The 15,680-nt window shown below is 48.9% G+C and overlaps 1 long non-coding RNA gene across 1 annotated transcript; it reads left to right on the top strand.

The window, feature by feature from the left end:
• The first annotated feature begins 473 nt into the window (after nt 1-473).
• Nucleotides 474-11,590, top strand: LOC135311934 (uncharacterized). Its single transcript, XR_010371490.1, has 3 exons — nt 474-595; nt 7,625-7,781; nt 8,744-11,590. It is a non-coding gene; the product is annotated as an uncharacterized LOC135311934 (long non-coding RNA).
• Nucleotides 11,591-15,680: the final 4,090 nt, after the last annotated feature.

Below are 15,680 nucleotides of genomic sequence, written 5' to 3'. Positions count from 1 at the left end.
ACAGCAAAACCCAACCACGGCAGATCTGTGAAATCTTAAGGCAGCTTTGCTGACAGTAAAACTTCTGCAACTTCAGTGAGTGACTCTGGTCCCTCCAGCTGGATAGCCACATTTCATTATTCCTAATTAATAGCAAGTAGCAGGGTAGTAGAACTGCACAATAGGTAAGTGCTTCTTCTCCTGATGCCCCCACCCCGCCCCTGCTTTCTCCTGCCTGCCACTTTGTCCCACCTTTTGTCACCATCTGTACATGGTTAGCCGGAGAATGTTTATTATATAATTCAGTTAACTTTCGAGTTGTGAGCCTCCCCGTTTGATGTGCCCTCCTGTTAATGCAAAGCACACCATTACTAGTTAATGATCATGAACTGTCATCACAGTCACTTTGAAAAGGTGACAGTGATGAATGGAGCCGGCAGCTCCCAGGGAGGTTGATCACTGAATGGACAGTAAAGTTTATTTAAGCCCTGGCCTGATAATGGCTCTGCATATTTCAGATGGGTTGTTTCCACTCACTTCTGGGATAGCAGACATTCCCAAAATGATGCGTCCTGCTGCCGCCCCCTGCCCCCGCTCCGAGTCCTGCTCTCTTACGGTAAGACAAATCTCCCCCCATTTCTATACCTGCTGCCCTAACCACTCCCCTGGCCGCGCTGCAGTTCCCTGGCCAAAAGAGGGAAAACCCCTGGGCAAAATTTCCTCCAAGCTTTGAAGAAAGCAAAAGCCTCTCTCAGAGCCGTTTCCCGAGTGTGTGCACGCAGCTGCTCCCCAGGCTGGGGAAGGGGCTCACACTCCAATTTAACTTACTGCGGCCTTTTTGGCAGGATCACGGCCGCTTGCCTAGCGTGAGGTCTTGGGGATGGGACTAAAAATAAAACCCACATCCCATCGGGTGTTCCTAACAGGGGCCAGCAGCCAGCGCTGGCAGGCCTTGGAGCTGGGAGACAACGCGGTGCTTTCGGGTTGGGAGCCTCAAGGTCCCAAGATAAACAAATCTGCTGGTGAGAGTGACCAGCGTTAGGTCAGGCTAAGGGTCGCTCGAAGGTCAAGCCGCCCTGCAGCTTGGGTATTTTGGTTGTGTATTTACCTTCCCAAAACGCACCGTGCGCTGGAAGGGTCCTCGCTGCAGGTCGCAGAGCCGGGATCAATCTGCTGGCCAGTCCCAGGGCGGGACGTCCCTGGGGAAAGACCCCTGGGAGAGCAGGGTCTTGGTGGTGCGACTGGGGAGCAAGAGGGAGAGGGCCTCTGAAGGGTGATACCTCTTGGGGTAGGCAAGGTCTCTGTGGATCTCTGAGCAGGCAGAAGTGCACAGAGTGATTTATGTTGGCATAGCTGCTTAGCTTTCATTCTAACGTATGCTGTGTGGGAAACACTGGTGGCAAAAAACAGACACAATTTGCTCAAGCTATGTAAAACCTGGAGCTTCATCACCTGACAGGAGCCCAGGCTGCCAGATTGCACTTCCAGAGCCTCACACATGCAGCAATCAGGTCTGGCTTAAAGAGCTGGAGACTCTTGAAAATCTGAAGAAACAGAGAAAAGTCCAAGACGCTAATTTTTCTCTTTCTGACTTTTGAATCTTTAGAAGATCAGTCTTTCAAGCTTTATTGTGCAGCCAGAAAGGCTAGAAATGCCCTCTTCTTTTTCCTAAGATGTGAAAGTAGAGATATTTGATGGAGATTCCAATTAAAGCTGTAGGGAAACCATACCAGTGTCCACTAAAGGTTGACAAATGGCAACACCGCAGAAGTTCTGCTGCACTGACCCTCACCCCAACACTCCAGGAACAGTTCTTCTTGGGATGCTGGTCAGGGCTTGCCGCCTACAAACAAGCCAGTACTTTCTTGAGTTGTTATAATGATTTTAGTAGACAGTATGGCAAAAATACATATGTGGTGGATGTCCCATGAATGCCTAGATGTCCAGCTTATTCTCCTGACCCACCTGCTCATCAGGGATGGTCCTCCTCTACCCCATTTTGCTCCCTGGACAGATTCAGAGGAAAGCTGGCAGGGTGAGATGAAAATGGAAGAAACCACACATCCATCTACACAGAACAAGTAGTCCTCAAAGCTTTAATATGGGTGTCCAGATGAGAGGAGGGAGGGAACTGAGGGACACAAAAAGCTGCACTGGGGACAGGAATTACTATTTTGCAGCTTTGGTAGAGTCACAGCCTGCAGGGATACGGGTGGGAATTTCTACAGACACACACGCATAAATGTCCGAAACAATTACACCAAAAGCATTTATTGCTACATGAATTTGTATCCGTTCACCATCATGGTCACAGGACGATATTTCAAGGCCTTATCCTCATTAGAAGGATGAGAAGGAGCCTGCCATCCAACAGTAGCTTCTGGATGATCTGCTGGTATATAGTACTTGTATGGCACGATCAAAACCGGGAGATGCTAGGTCTCAGCTACACAAGAAAATCACATAAATTTAAGTAAGTAATGACTTGTCTAAAGTTTAAGCAATATCAAGCTTTACTTTCAAAGCAAAATAAGGACACTGCCACAAGGGAGCCACATTAACCAGCCCATTTATAAACTGACAGGGATTTTTCTGGTAGACAAGTCTATAAACCACTTTCTGGTACCTCAAATGGCAAGTTATCATGCACATTTAAGGGATAACAATGGGCTTTTAGGAAAAATAAATCAATGGGTGGAATTAACGATTGCTTTCATTGTCAAAATAAATATTTTAAGTGAGCCACAGAGAGGGAGGCAAATTATTCTCATGAAGTTCTGAGGTTTGGGGGTGATGCCAGGGAGCTGCTGGTGGCAGGGGGCTGCCGAGCCTGGGCAGTGCGGGTGTTCACAGCAGTATTTTAAAGAAGAGCCGCATCCTTTGGAGAGTGAGCTTCCCATCAGCGGGGTGTGGGGAAGGCAGGAGGCCGTGCACCAGCGGTGGCAGCGGGCATCTTCACCGCCCGGAGATGCCTTCATCCAACCTTCCGGGCACACCGAGGGGAGGCGACTGTCCTTTCAAATTTGGGTTGAGACATTTTATCCCAGCGTCTGCAAACATTTAGACAAAAAAAGCGCTGCTGTTAACTGCCAGCCCATTGTCTGCCAGTGACAGTTTTCTCTGAAAGTCACTTACCAGGGGGTGAATGTTGATTGAGCAAATGAACACAAAGCCACCGCTGGCTGTGAATTGTGCTGCTGTTAGTTTAAACAACTTGAATAGAAATGCCATTATCTGGGGAGAATCAGGGGAGCCAAGGGGAATATTCACAGAGAGCAAAATTTGCCAGCGGGGACTAGCACAGCGAGATGGATGGAGCATTCGTCCTTGATTGAGATGTCACCCTGGGTATGCTTATTGTACCCACACTCCCTTCTTTCCGATGTTATTTAATCCGAGGCTTCTCCCTCCCTCCCAGCCTTCATTGCTGTGCAGCGTTGAACCTGTGCTCCCTCTTACTGACGAGCATAGCCAAACTAGCACAGCCAAGGGATCTGCTCCAGTCTCAGCCCATACATTCCCAGGCCTGTATGTTCTGCCTCTTTATTTCCCCTTTTTTTCTACAGGACATGCACTAGGTTGGTATTTTACCTTCTGCAGTTGGTATGCAGCACGGCTGTCTGGGCAGTGCCTCGCTAGTCAGAGGAGCTTGCTGGGCTCTAGCAAAGCTGGGGCAGAAGCTCCAGCTCAAACATGACTGGAGGGGATCCCCCAACTTGTGTGATAACACCCCAAAAAGCACCCTTGAGGTGAGGATCAAAGGGTCTCTGCTCTATGGAAAGCACACACTGAAACCCTCCTGGCTCATAGAAGGGCCAGGGGGACGGGGGAAGAGAAACTGCTGCCCCTACCATGGCTCAGCCGCTGCCACCGTTGCTGTGCATGTGCAGGGAACCATTACAGAGGTAAGAGGAGTCTCCAGGGTCTGACTCACAACACTGTTAGTGTTACAGACTTCATACAAGAGTGGCTTGACCTTAGCTATGTTTGCTACATCCTTTTCGCAAGGCCTTTTCCAGCTCTGCTGCCACACTCACTGCCGTGTGTGAAGCTGTACCCTTGGGCAGAGGGGTCTGATCCCATGGTGGGTAAGGAGAGGGCTCAGCGAGCACAGTGGTGCCCAGATCGGGCAAACTCTCTGGCTGACAAAGCAGGAGAGGAATGAGAGCCCTGAGCATTCAAGGGGGTGGGGAAACACTCACCCAAATGGAAGACGTGGATGTTGCCTGGTCAAGAGGCAGTGAAATTAAGATTTAAGAGAGATGAAACACCTGATAAATTAACATTTGCATTAAAGGGGATCTGGTCTGATTCCCATGGCTCGGTAATTTGTGAGTGTAAGGTGTTGCAGCTGCAGGTAGAAGTGAGCAGGATGTGTTACTCAGATTATTTTCTCACTTGAATTTGCTCAGAAGATGGGGGACCTTCCTGCCTTGCAGTCCCATGGGAGTAGCAGTGTCAGTGCCCAGCATATGAGTTTCACAGGGAGCAGGATATTTGATTACGGGAGGCAGACATTGGTAGCTAATGGCATTAGCGCTGTTTTCCCAAGCTGGTGTGAACGCAGTAAAGTAAAGACTGTGTAAAAGTGAAAGTCTTCAGTCCTTCCTAGCTGGAGGGCACACCAGTTTAACCTGCTGCAGGAGGAAAATAACATCCCACAGCTTGTACCTCTGTACTGGCAAGTGGAGGCAACAAGTAATTCATATCTCCTGCATAGTAAGGTCTAGCCACCAAGGCCCTCAAGCTCTGGTTTGAGCCAGTTGCCCCCATCACACTCTCTACTCTGCCATCCACAGGTCCATACCAAAGCCATTGCATGCCCAGATCTTTGGTGAGCAGCTGGGGCAAGGGACAGGGAGACAGCAGTATCTCTGTCTTCCTCTCTGCAGGTGCCGTTGGGCAGCCTCATCCTCTGTGCAGAGCGGGTCTGTTCACCAAGCAGGGAGGGGAGGAGAAGCTTTCCAGGCTTGGAGAAGGGATGGCACCAGGGACACTTTGCAAACCCCCAGGGCACAAGGGGAGACTGCCATTTGTTTTGTCAGCACAGCATAGCTGCAGGGCGCAGCCTGTCAGGCCTTCATGCAAGTCTGGCTAAAATACTGCTGCTTGTTAACATCCCCCTGCCAAGTATCAGTACCAACCCTGAGAGCAGGGGGTTGCCAGTCTTCAAGGCTGCCCCTCTCCTTGCTCCGAGCCTGGTGCTCCCTGCAGCATGGTCCCAATGCCCAGCTGGTGGGAGAGACTCTGACCCCCTGCCTTGTGCCAAAGCAGTTAACCAGACTGAGCTGATCTCTCTAGCACCAGCCCTGGCTCTCGTGGCTGGTACAATGCATCCAGCGCGAGGGGTCGGGGCAGCAGAGTCTGCCTGAGAGGGAGTAATGGTCTGGGTGCTTTGGCTGGTGGGTCTAGACAAGGGAAAGCATCAGTACGGGGCCTCTGGGTGATGACACATGCAGCTCGGGGAGCATCAAGTCTGGGCTGTCACCCACACGCAAAGGGTCAAAAAAGGGAAGAGGAAATTTTCCTGTGCTAGCAGGTAAACCTTCCATGTCATCACCAGTATCTACTACAATAAATCGAACAAGGCCAGGATGTAGCTGTTCTAGCAGGCTTTAGGGCCAGGGGACAGCCCTGGGGCATTTTATTTACTTACAGAGGTGTAACCGTCCTTTACTGCCCTGCTGCAGTGCACACTTGGCACTAGGCAGAGTTCAGTCCCTGGGGCTATCCTGCAGCAGGCAGACAACATGGCTTAGGAGAGAGCCTGGCTTAAAGGAAACTCTCTCAGGACTCCATACTCTTCAGTTTTATCCTGTGGTGGATATTACCCCTTTGCTGCTCCATCATCATCCCAGAGTGGTCCTTCTCCCTCTGCACTGCCTGCTGAAATGCCCCTGTGCTGCCCACATCCCAGGAGCTGGTGCTCAAACCTTCCTGCGCCAGTACTCCCCTCTCCCTCATCCCCACACTTCATCCTTCTGCTGACCAGCTGTCCACACCTACTCTTGTATCACCTCTTTGTGAAAACACATCCCCTACACTGCATTTCTGCTCATGAGAGCCATGCACACAGAGTCACGTCGTCACACACGCCGGCTGGCACGGCCACACTGACTGCTCGGGCAGGGGGACAGACAGGGAACGCCTACTAATACGGAGGCATCACCCCACCACCATCCACACTGATGCTGAGCCAGACAACACAAAGCGAGCTTAAGGCTTTCATGGCAAGGCCTTCATTTACACCTCAGCTGGTATAAATGACACCCAGGTTTTAGCAGTCAATTTAATCCTTTTACTTCTTGTGCTAAGGAATGTGTGCTCAACGGCCAGGACTGCCCCATGCAGACCCATCCTCAGCCTTCTCCTTTGCTCCTGGAAGTAAGAAGTTCAGCGGGACTCTGTGTGAGGAAGGGTTTTCATCATCCCCAACTTGCTGGGGAAATGGTCAGTGTGCAGTGAAGCATCCTTGGGCGCAGGGATGAGAGCGTGCCCGCCCGGGGTTGGGCAGGTATAGGATATACATAGCTCAGGTCCTGGACCGATGGACAAAGGGAGCCTGTAAGGCTGCTGGGATTTGCAGTTATCAGTGGCCAGGGCAGGAAACGTCCCACACCACAATAACCTCAACTCCACCTTATGTCAGCAAGCCCTACAAACAGAAGGACCTGGCTGTGGGCTTTTGCACAGCCTGGTACTGTACACCGGAGCCCGCTCACATGGTGAACGGACGGAAAAACAACATGACTGGCCTGTTCTGATGGCAAGCAGATAAACTCTCGCTCTGCTCAGACGGGTATTGTTTCCTTCCCACCAGCCTTCTTGCTGCCACCACCAAGCACACGATAAAGCTTTGGCTTTTTGTAGGGCTTCTGTTTGAGTTTGTGCTGATTTCAATGCAGTTATTCAAAATGAACATGCTTGGTGAATTGTTAATTCAAGTGCCCTGGAACACGGCAGTTAGGAAAAACGTAAAGATTATTATTAACAGGTTAATTCTAGGCATGAATTCCCACCGCTGCTTACACTAGAGTTAGAGTTTCTTCAGCTTTCCACGGCAGCTGACTTCACAGCCAGGGCTGGCAAGGAAGGGAAGGAATATGAGCAGATGTAGAGAGCTGTATTTTTGGTCCTCAGGCCATAATTTAGGTAAAACTCTGCCGATATTGCTGTTCCCCCATCTGCTGGCCAAGGTGGCTGGGGTCGTTGCTCCAGCCTGGATTCCAGCAGAAATGAAAACAGACGTTCACATAGGCTCTGTCAGGTACTACATCCCAGCACATCCACATATGGCTAGAGACAGAAAAGACCTATGAGACGTTTTAGACCTGAATCCTTGTGTTGCTTATTCCCTAAAGTACTGACTACAGGTTCAGATATTTTGCTGAATTTTTGGTGCCTTAAAGCAACCCCCCAGCATTGCCATCCTGGGCCGCCTGCTGATATTGTCTCCCCATGCTGCGGCACCCGGACAGCAGCCGTGCACCCAGGCACGCTCAGGCAGGAAGGGAAGGTGGGCAAATGCTTGGCGCGCTTGGGCAGGAATTTGGGTTTTTAGCTGGATGGTTTAACACAACAGCCTTTGGGAGAAAACGTAATGCAGGTACTCTAACTACTGACAGCCTGTTTCCTTGCATTGCAGGAGTGTGGGCGTTTGCCTTAATTGGTGCTTCCTACACTATTTTAAGGCTGAATGCTCTTTCAGGAAAAACAAATGGACTACAAGATCCTTGCAACACAAGCAAGTATTATTAAATGCTTCTCTCCCACATGCCGCTCATCCATAGCCCTTTCCCTTGGTAAGTCCGCTGTGCCCTCGTCCCTCACACTCTGGAAAACAATGGCCTCCTTTAAATAGCCCCAGAGAGGCTGAAGTGACTTCTGTCACTACCACAGTCACATCTGGCTGTATGTACCTGCAAGTATGTGGCTCTCTAATCCTTCAGACCAGCTTTGATTTTCATCTGTCATGTGCTGCACAGGCTGTTGAGTGTTTTTTACCAGCTCAGGTAGTTGTCTGCAGCTGGTTCATGTTTTTTTTGTACTGGATTATCTGCGGCAGCTTTTTGTGTTTCCTCTGTTTGTGAATTGATTTGTTTCTGCTCTGCTCCTCCTTGCCACATCCGCCACGCTCACCGTAATTCTGCCCACGCTAAATCTTCGCCTCCTGTGAAGAGGTTAATTTTGCTTGACCGAAATATGCAGTGGGGACATGAGAGAATCTCTCATGTCTTTGTAAGTCATGTGTTCCTCCTCTTTTCCGAAGCCAAACAATACAATAAAATTGGAAAAGACACAACAGCCTGGGCTCTGATGCAGTACAAAGTCTCCGCTCCGTCAACACAGTCAGAGGCAGTACTTGTCAACATTGAGTGTGCCCAAAGGTTTGGTTTGCTGCTGCCACTGCTCAGATTGGGGAAGTAGCCAAGACAGTTTCACTGCCCTGGGAATGTGCAAAAGTCAAGTGAGAAACAGTCCCTGGCCTGAGGAACTTGCAGTCCTGTTAGATAAGACAGATGGAGCCAGGGAGAGGAGGCACAGAGAGATCAGGGCCAGAGTGAGGAGTAATTAAATCCAGGTTCCAGCTCATGAAGGGCTGTCCAGGGCTCTAAGTTGCTCACTGAACCAGATCCTGACTCTAAAAAGATTTTTATAGCCGATTTTACTTGATCAGTGAGCATTTAAAACAATATTTTGTCATCCTTGCTTTTATTTTATTCTGCCTATTTCTGGCAAGTCTTTTTTTTTTTTTTCCCTGCAGCACCAACTCAATGAGCAGGTGATTTCAAGCTGATCTGATGTCTCCTGGTTGTAAGGCCTTTCTTTGGACATGCTGTGATCCACCTGAGGGGTGGCTTTGCTCCAGGGTCATCTGAAACTCTCTGGCTGGCATATGCAGTTTGTGAAAGGTGCTGAGAGTCGTTTGCCTAAGAGCTTAATAAAATTAAACACTGTGACAACTGCTGTGGTCAAAGCAACATCTGCTTCCTCTGAAATATCACAAGCTTGGAACATACCGGGCCAGAAGAGACAGAATTGGAGAAAAAAAAAAATCTTCTAAAGTTAAAAAAACAAATACCCTTCAGCAGCTACAGTGCGTCAGCGGTACATCCTGGCACCGAGGCTGGCCGAGCGTGGGCACATGCATGCCTGCATGCCAGGAACGCCGTGCTGGCCAGCACTCGGCCCTGGGAGCTGCACATGGTCCCTGCAGACCCAGCTGCTGCCTTACGTCCTTGCCACCATGCAGGGAACCCCTGGAGCTGGTGGGGCAGGAGGACCCCATGCCACGGAGCATCTCCTCGTGCCTCAGGTCCTCCCCTGTCATATCAACCTCATGGGTGTGTGTGGCCAGACCCGAAGCATGGGGACTGTGACTAGTGACACAGAAACCTGGAATTATGTTTGTTATGGGCAAATAGCCATATAAATGCCGATATACGTTCTTGCATACTCCAGTCTCAGGCAGGACTATCTCCACACAGTAAAGTCAGGTTCTCTGGATATTTCTATATCTCTTGCGCTTTTGTTGCCCTCCACAGGAGGCACAAAGTGTCTCCTCCTGCACCTCCAATCCCTTCCCCTGCTGCAGGAAAGAAACATTTGGAAAAGTTGTCAGCCTGATCCTCCTTCTCCTCGTTAAATTTAGCACAAGCTTGTAAAGGGCCATCAGGAACAGCAATGAGAGAGCTGCAGGTTTTGGTTCATGGTTATCTACAAGGTCAGAGAGAAGTACAGCCTGTGTTAGTGAAGGTTCTTCAGTTCTCATGCAGTTTAAACAAAGAGGAGTATGTTAAAAATAAGAAAAACAAAATGTGTTAGTCAGTCCTAACTCTCACAAACCTAAACACCTTCCTATCCTGCTGCCCGAAATTGCGCCTTCCATTTGCAATATTGATAAAATATAATCAGCTACATTTAGATTGGATATTAGAAAAAATTCTTCACTGAAAGAGTGTTCAGGCATTGGAACAAGCTGCCCAGAGAGGTGGTGGAGTCACCATCCCTGGAGGTATTTAAAAGACGTGTAGATACGGCACTTCAGGGCATGGTTAAGGAGATATGGTAGTATTGGGCTGACAGCTAGACTTGATGATCCTAGAGGTCTTTTCCAGCCTTAATGATTCTATGATTTTATTCTATGATTTAATGGCAGTTAGCTTTGATGAAGGCTGGGAATGTCAATGAACAACCTGCCACCATGCAGGACTCCCAAAACATACCTCCATCTAAGTGGGGATCTCCCCGGGGGTCTCCAAGCTAATGGCATCCTGCTTGACAGAGAAAGAAGCCAGAGAAATTTCAAGCTAAGAGTGTTTTACCATCTTTTGTTCTTTTTTTTCCTCTTTTTCTTTTTTATCTTTTCCTTCTCCCTTTCTTCTGCCACCCACTCAGCATTGCCCTCCCTTTGCTTTCAGTCCTCTCCTGCACTCTGTCCCCACCGCTGTGCATGGGTTTTGGGCCTTCTCCTGACCCCTTTCACTGAGCCTCCTCTGTTTCCGTGCCAGACCACCTTCATCCTGACCCTGTCCAGGCTCCCTTTGGTCTCTCAGGCTCCCTGCCTTCAGCCCAGTCCCCCTCTCCCTCACGCCAGGTCCCTGCCTGACTGTGCCACTGCTGGGGGACAGCCCAGTGGGTGCTCCCTTTTCCACCCCCATGGCGGTGGTACACAGTGTAGCAGAGTGGCAAGAACAAGCATTTTCTACAGCATGAGAAAGGGGAGCTAGATGACAGACCAACAGCACTGCTCATCACCCCTGAGGACAGCCAACACCTCCCTCGGGCTCAGCTCCAGCCTTTGTCCCATCTCATTCCCTGTCTCCCTCTCCCTCTTTTTCCCTGCCTTAGTCCACGTCATTTCCATTGCAACCAGAATACACTCACTCTTTCTTTTCTTTAATGGACCTGCGCTGAAATGTGTCTTAACTGTATTTTTAGCAAAAAGCTTGGCAGCCTGGCAGCCCCTGGGCGTTTTGCCACCTTGAACGAAAAATGTGCATTGGCCCGATAAGAATTACAATGGGGTGCTCCGGGACAGTGAGTGGGGAGCACCCTGCCGGCTGCCTACCAGCTCCATGGGGAAAGAGAGGACTGCCCCCAACCAATGCTTGCCCCCCCATCCCATGCCCTGCCATGCAGGATCGCTTAACACACCCCAAGTTGACCTCTTGTATGCCCTTAAAGGTATATGAGGAGGGGTTCCTGGGGAAGCCATGGGAGTTAAGTGGAAGAAAGCTGTGGCGTGGCTGGAATAGGGGTAATTGCTGGGTGCAACGGTGCTGCAGGCAACATTAACGCAGCACCTTGTCCCAAAAAGCTGCCTTGATGAGTGTAGCAACCAGGTAAAGATGGGGACAAGCGCAGCTCCCAGCACCACAGCCTGAGGGTGGCTCCTTTCCCTTTGCTTTACCCCTTCAGCAGCACCGGGGCCAGGGGCGAGGCAGTGACCCCCTTCACAGGCATGGCGTGAGATCTGGGAGCCGGCACCATTGGCCCCAGTGCTGTGGTTGGCACTGTTTGCTGGGGGTTGTTGTCCGCTGACATGTCAGACAAAATATTTGCAAGTGGGGATGGCCTGCCATGGTGATTTCCAGCTGCAATCAATAAGGTGCTGTTGCAAGATTTTAATTTGAAAAATAAATATCACATCTGGCTAATGTTTTTTAATATCGAATTTCCCCCTCACTGTTCAAGGGTCTACATCTTACTTAGAGAAATGGTGACAATGTAATTAAACATCCTGGGAAATGTATGCAAAAACTCTGCTTTTTCCAAACAGGGCATTTTGGGGAAGGGGGAGATCATATAAGCCAATGCACCTAGTTTGTTATCTGGCCTCCTGATCACCCTAGCTACCTCTATAGTCAAGGAAGGGAGAGAAACTCCCTCAGGAAGTATTTTCAGGGGTAACACAGATGCTCTAAATACTCTTCAAATAGACCTATCTCTCCTATCGATGCCCCAGGGGGAGTAGCTGGCCAGCCATGTCAGGGACTGGCAGCTGTGACAACCTTTTCCAATCCACACCGCTCCAACCAGACCTGCAAGGACTGGGCCAGACAAGCGTGATCTCTGTCTCCGGACAAATGGCTCTGTCATCCTTCTGTGCAAAGGGGAATAATTTCACAAGGAGCCGTGCCTGAAGGCTGGTGGTGAGGACGTTTATTTGGTCCTGGGTTCGTAAGGGTGGCTGCCTGCCTGTGTGCGTGTGAGGGGGGATCCTGTGCCTGGAGCACAGCAAAGGACAGTATTGGAAGAGATCTCCAAAAGCATCTCTCTGCCCAAGAAGTGTCTTGTTGTGAAAGGTGTTCTTACATTACTCTTAAAGACCCCTCTGACCATTAGAAAGGTTTTTTACCCTGTCCATTATGAACAGGGAAGCAGAGTTGTTCCCCTCTTCATCTATGAGCTGTTTTATGTAGCTGAGGGTTGTTACTGCATCCCCATCAGTCGTCTGTTTTTTGACCTAATCCATCCAGTTCTTTCAGCCCTTCTGTGCAGGTCACGTTTCCCAGACCTTCGCTGTCCCTGGACTCTCTCCAAGGGGTCCACATCTTTCCTGAAATGCATTCCCCAAAGCTGGCCACACTATAATAGCAGCAGCATTCCAGGACTGCACTGAGAAAAGGGTGATTTCTTTGTAGGAGCAACGCTGCTTGTTATTTCTTCCAACGTGACATTTGCTTTATTGGTTTTGGGTTTGGTTTTGGTCACAGTGTGATTTAGAGTCTTTTCTACAGAACTGCTGTTTAATCAGCCGTTTCCACTTGATATTTGTTCAGCTGATTATTCCTGCCTAATTGTAGATCCTTGCACTCTTCCCCATTGAGTTTCGTCACACCAGTTTTCCAAATTGTCAAAACAATGTATCTTTTTCCCTTTTCCCCTTTTTAAAAAAAATTTAAATTCTGATCCTCTCCCAAATGCCTGTATCTGCCAGGTGTGCAGTTGCAGTCTATGTTCCCTCATGCTGTGACTAAAGGTGCCAGGTAGAGCCAGGCACCAGCCCTGTGTCTTTCTCCATGTCTCTTCCCTTTCTGACAATGCACCACAACCTGCTGCTCCTTGGACTGGGTTATCCAACTAGTTTTGGATCGAAACTGTATTTTTCTGTTTTGCTTGAAGATACGTGAGGCAGCTTTGAAGGCACATGAGATAGCACCAAGCCCACCTCCAGGCCATGCTGAGCAGAGACCATGCTGCTGGCAAGACCGGTGGGAGAACACCTTGGCACAGACACCCATAGGGTTTAGGTGTTTTGCAACTCGCCCTGGCCATGCCTTAAGAAGCCAGGCATGTCCCAGGTGTCTGAAGGGCATAGTGGCACCTGGTCAGAGAAGTGGAGCACACAACTTTTGTACTTAGATGCCTCTGGGACCATTAAGGTTTGATTTAGGTACCCATGCCTGTTTGCCAGCTCCAGCTCTTGCAGTGCAGCTCTCCCTGTTAGGTCAAAGCGCACAAACACACGTCAAACTGAAATGTTTCAGTCAACCATGTTCACCCGCTTGGAGATGCTGCTCTGTATGAAAAAGGTTTTCAGTGACCATGACTGAAATTTTTCTTTTGGAAGACTTCTCTGTCCAGGAAAATCTGAATACTGAGAACTTTTATCCAGCTTACCTGTGAGAACAGATATCCAGATACCGGAAAGGGCTGCAGCCTGAAAGATCCCAACTCTTGAGCAGCTGCTGCATTTTGGTTACCAGCAGTGACTTGTATTAAAAGCCAGTGGGCTGATCTACAAGCTGGAGTTTGAGTTACTGTGAAACCTGCACCACGCCTTCCCCTCACCCCTTCCCAATATTAAAACCTTGAAGAGCTGTAGCACACAAAACAAAGGAGAAAGCAATAGGAGAGCAGCAAGGTCACACATCTGCTGCTTTCCACACTTTCTTATCTCTGACATCACAGGCCTCAAGGTCTTTCTTCTCATTAAAACAGCTGAATAATTGCAAACTGTACACAAGCTGACTAAACCTGTGGCCTTCTGCCTTAGTCATAATATGGGCTATCTGGCCAGGGAAGATGTTTCTTGGAGAGGCTGGGTGGAGGGTCTGAAGAAAAAAGCAGCTCTGTGCGAATGCAGCGGGAAGCCTTGCCTCTGCCACCATCCCCTGGGCTGACAAGCTGCAGGACATCCAGCTGGGAATGTGTGGTACCATCAACAGAGCTACTGAAAGCACTGGGATGTGACCCCGTCCCACCCTTGAGAAACGCAAGGCCTGCTCTGAACTGGCTTTGGGGAGTGCTGATTTGTAATGACCCCATCAGCACTGCCTCTGCTTGAGGATTATTCCATTAACAGTGGAGAAATAATAGGCCAGGGATGGGAAGAGGAACTATGGGCTGGGAGAACTGTGGAAAAAAAAGGATAAGGCATGCTATGGGTGAGGATGCAATAAAAAAGAAAGCAGAAAAGACGAAAATGTACCCTGTATCAACAAGTTTCTCATACAGCTTGCATTAGTTCAACCAATGCCAGCCTAAGCTGACCTCAGACCCCTGTGTCTCTTGTAACTCTTCACATCTCTGCCTTTTGGACAGTCACATCTCAGGTGCGATCATTGCACACACCCTTGCTGGTGTCTCTGTGGCTGCTGTACCCCGAACAGCTGCCGCTGGGATTGCTGAAAACGACACCTGCGATCACCACCCTGCTAGTCCTGGTGAAATTAATTAATGGCAAATCATTTGTTATGACATAATGTGGGATGTAAAAGATCTATTTGTGGTGGTCATACACGCTCCCTGCTTGGTGATTAGTGTTTAGCATCTGGAAATGCAATGATCTGGGAAAGCTAAGGGGTTAGCAAGTAGATGGGGGTGGTCTGGGCTGTGAAAAATTATATGTGCACTGAAGTAAGTGGATAAAGATGCTCACGAGGTTCCAAAGATTTTCCTACAGGAATAGAAGTGATTGTGAAAGATGAAAATCAGGAAAAATTGTGTAACAGGTGGCTACTGACAGCAGCAGCTAAACACAAGTGTTAGTAGTTTTAGTCTTTCCTATGTTATTTATGAAAGGTTGGAAGGTGCTGGCAGCGCAGCTCTGTGGGCCTCCCACCTAACGCTGGCCTCGCAGCTCCTCCCTGAATTTCATCACTTTGGTGAGCCACAAGCAGCTTGCCTTTGGCTGAAACACATCTACCAGCAAGGCTGCCGCCCTTTGCTGGCATGCTGTTCATCATCCTCACTGGTAAAAATATAGTTCTTAGTTCTCACATAGCTGCTTTTTTGTTTGTTTGTGGTGGTTTGTGTTTTTTTTTTTTAAATTCTGGTTTCAACTTCCAGATATTTGTGTTGTCTCTTTCTCCACTGAGAAGAGGCTTTTGCTACGTGACACAATTTCCTTCCAAACGATTTTGTACCACCAGCAGGTCAACTCAGCCTTCTTTTAGAAAGCAAAACACTGAGAGGTGGTGCCTTTTATCTGTATTTTCCTGCATATCCTCCACTTTTTTGGCATTTTTGAAAGTGTGGATACCAGACCAAGAGCCAGTAACCCATTAGTGCTCTCTCCACTTCCCTGCCCCGACTTGGTGGGACTTCATTACACCCTTAGCAATAGGGACAGAGGTAGAGCTTTTTCCTGTAACAAGAATGCACAGTTCTCCAGGTGCTTTATGGTTTTGTTTTTAAAACCTTTTTTTCTTAACTTAAGAGGACTTAAGAACTTTCTTAACTTTTTCTTTTTT

The sequence above is a fragment of the Phalacrocorax carbo genome, chromosome 2, assembly GCF_963921805.1.
Source record: "Phalacrocorax carbo chromosome 2, bPhaCar2.1, whole genome shotgun sequence".
Classification (NCBI taxonomy): domain Eukaryota; kingdom Metazoa; phylum Chordata; class Aves; order Suliformes; family Phalacrocoracidae; genus Phalacrocorax; species Phalacrocorax carbo.
This window is presented reverse-complemented; position numbering and strand designations above follow the sequence as displayed.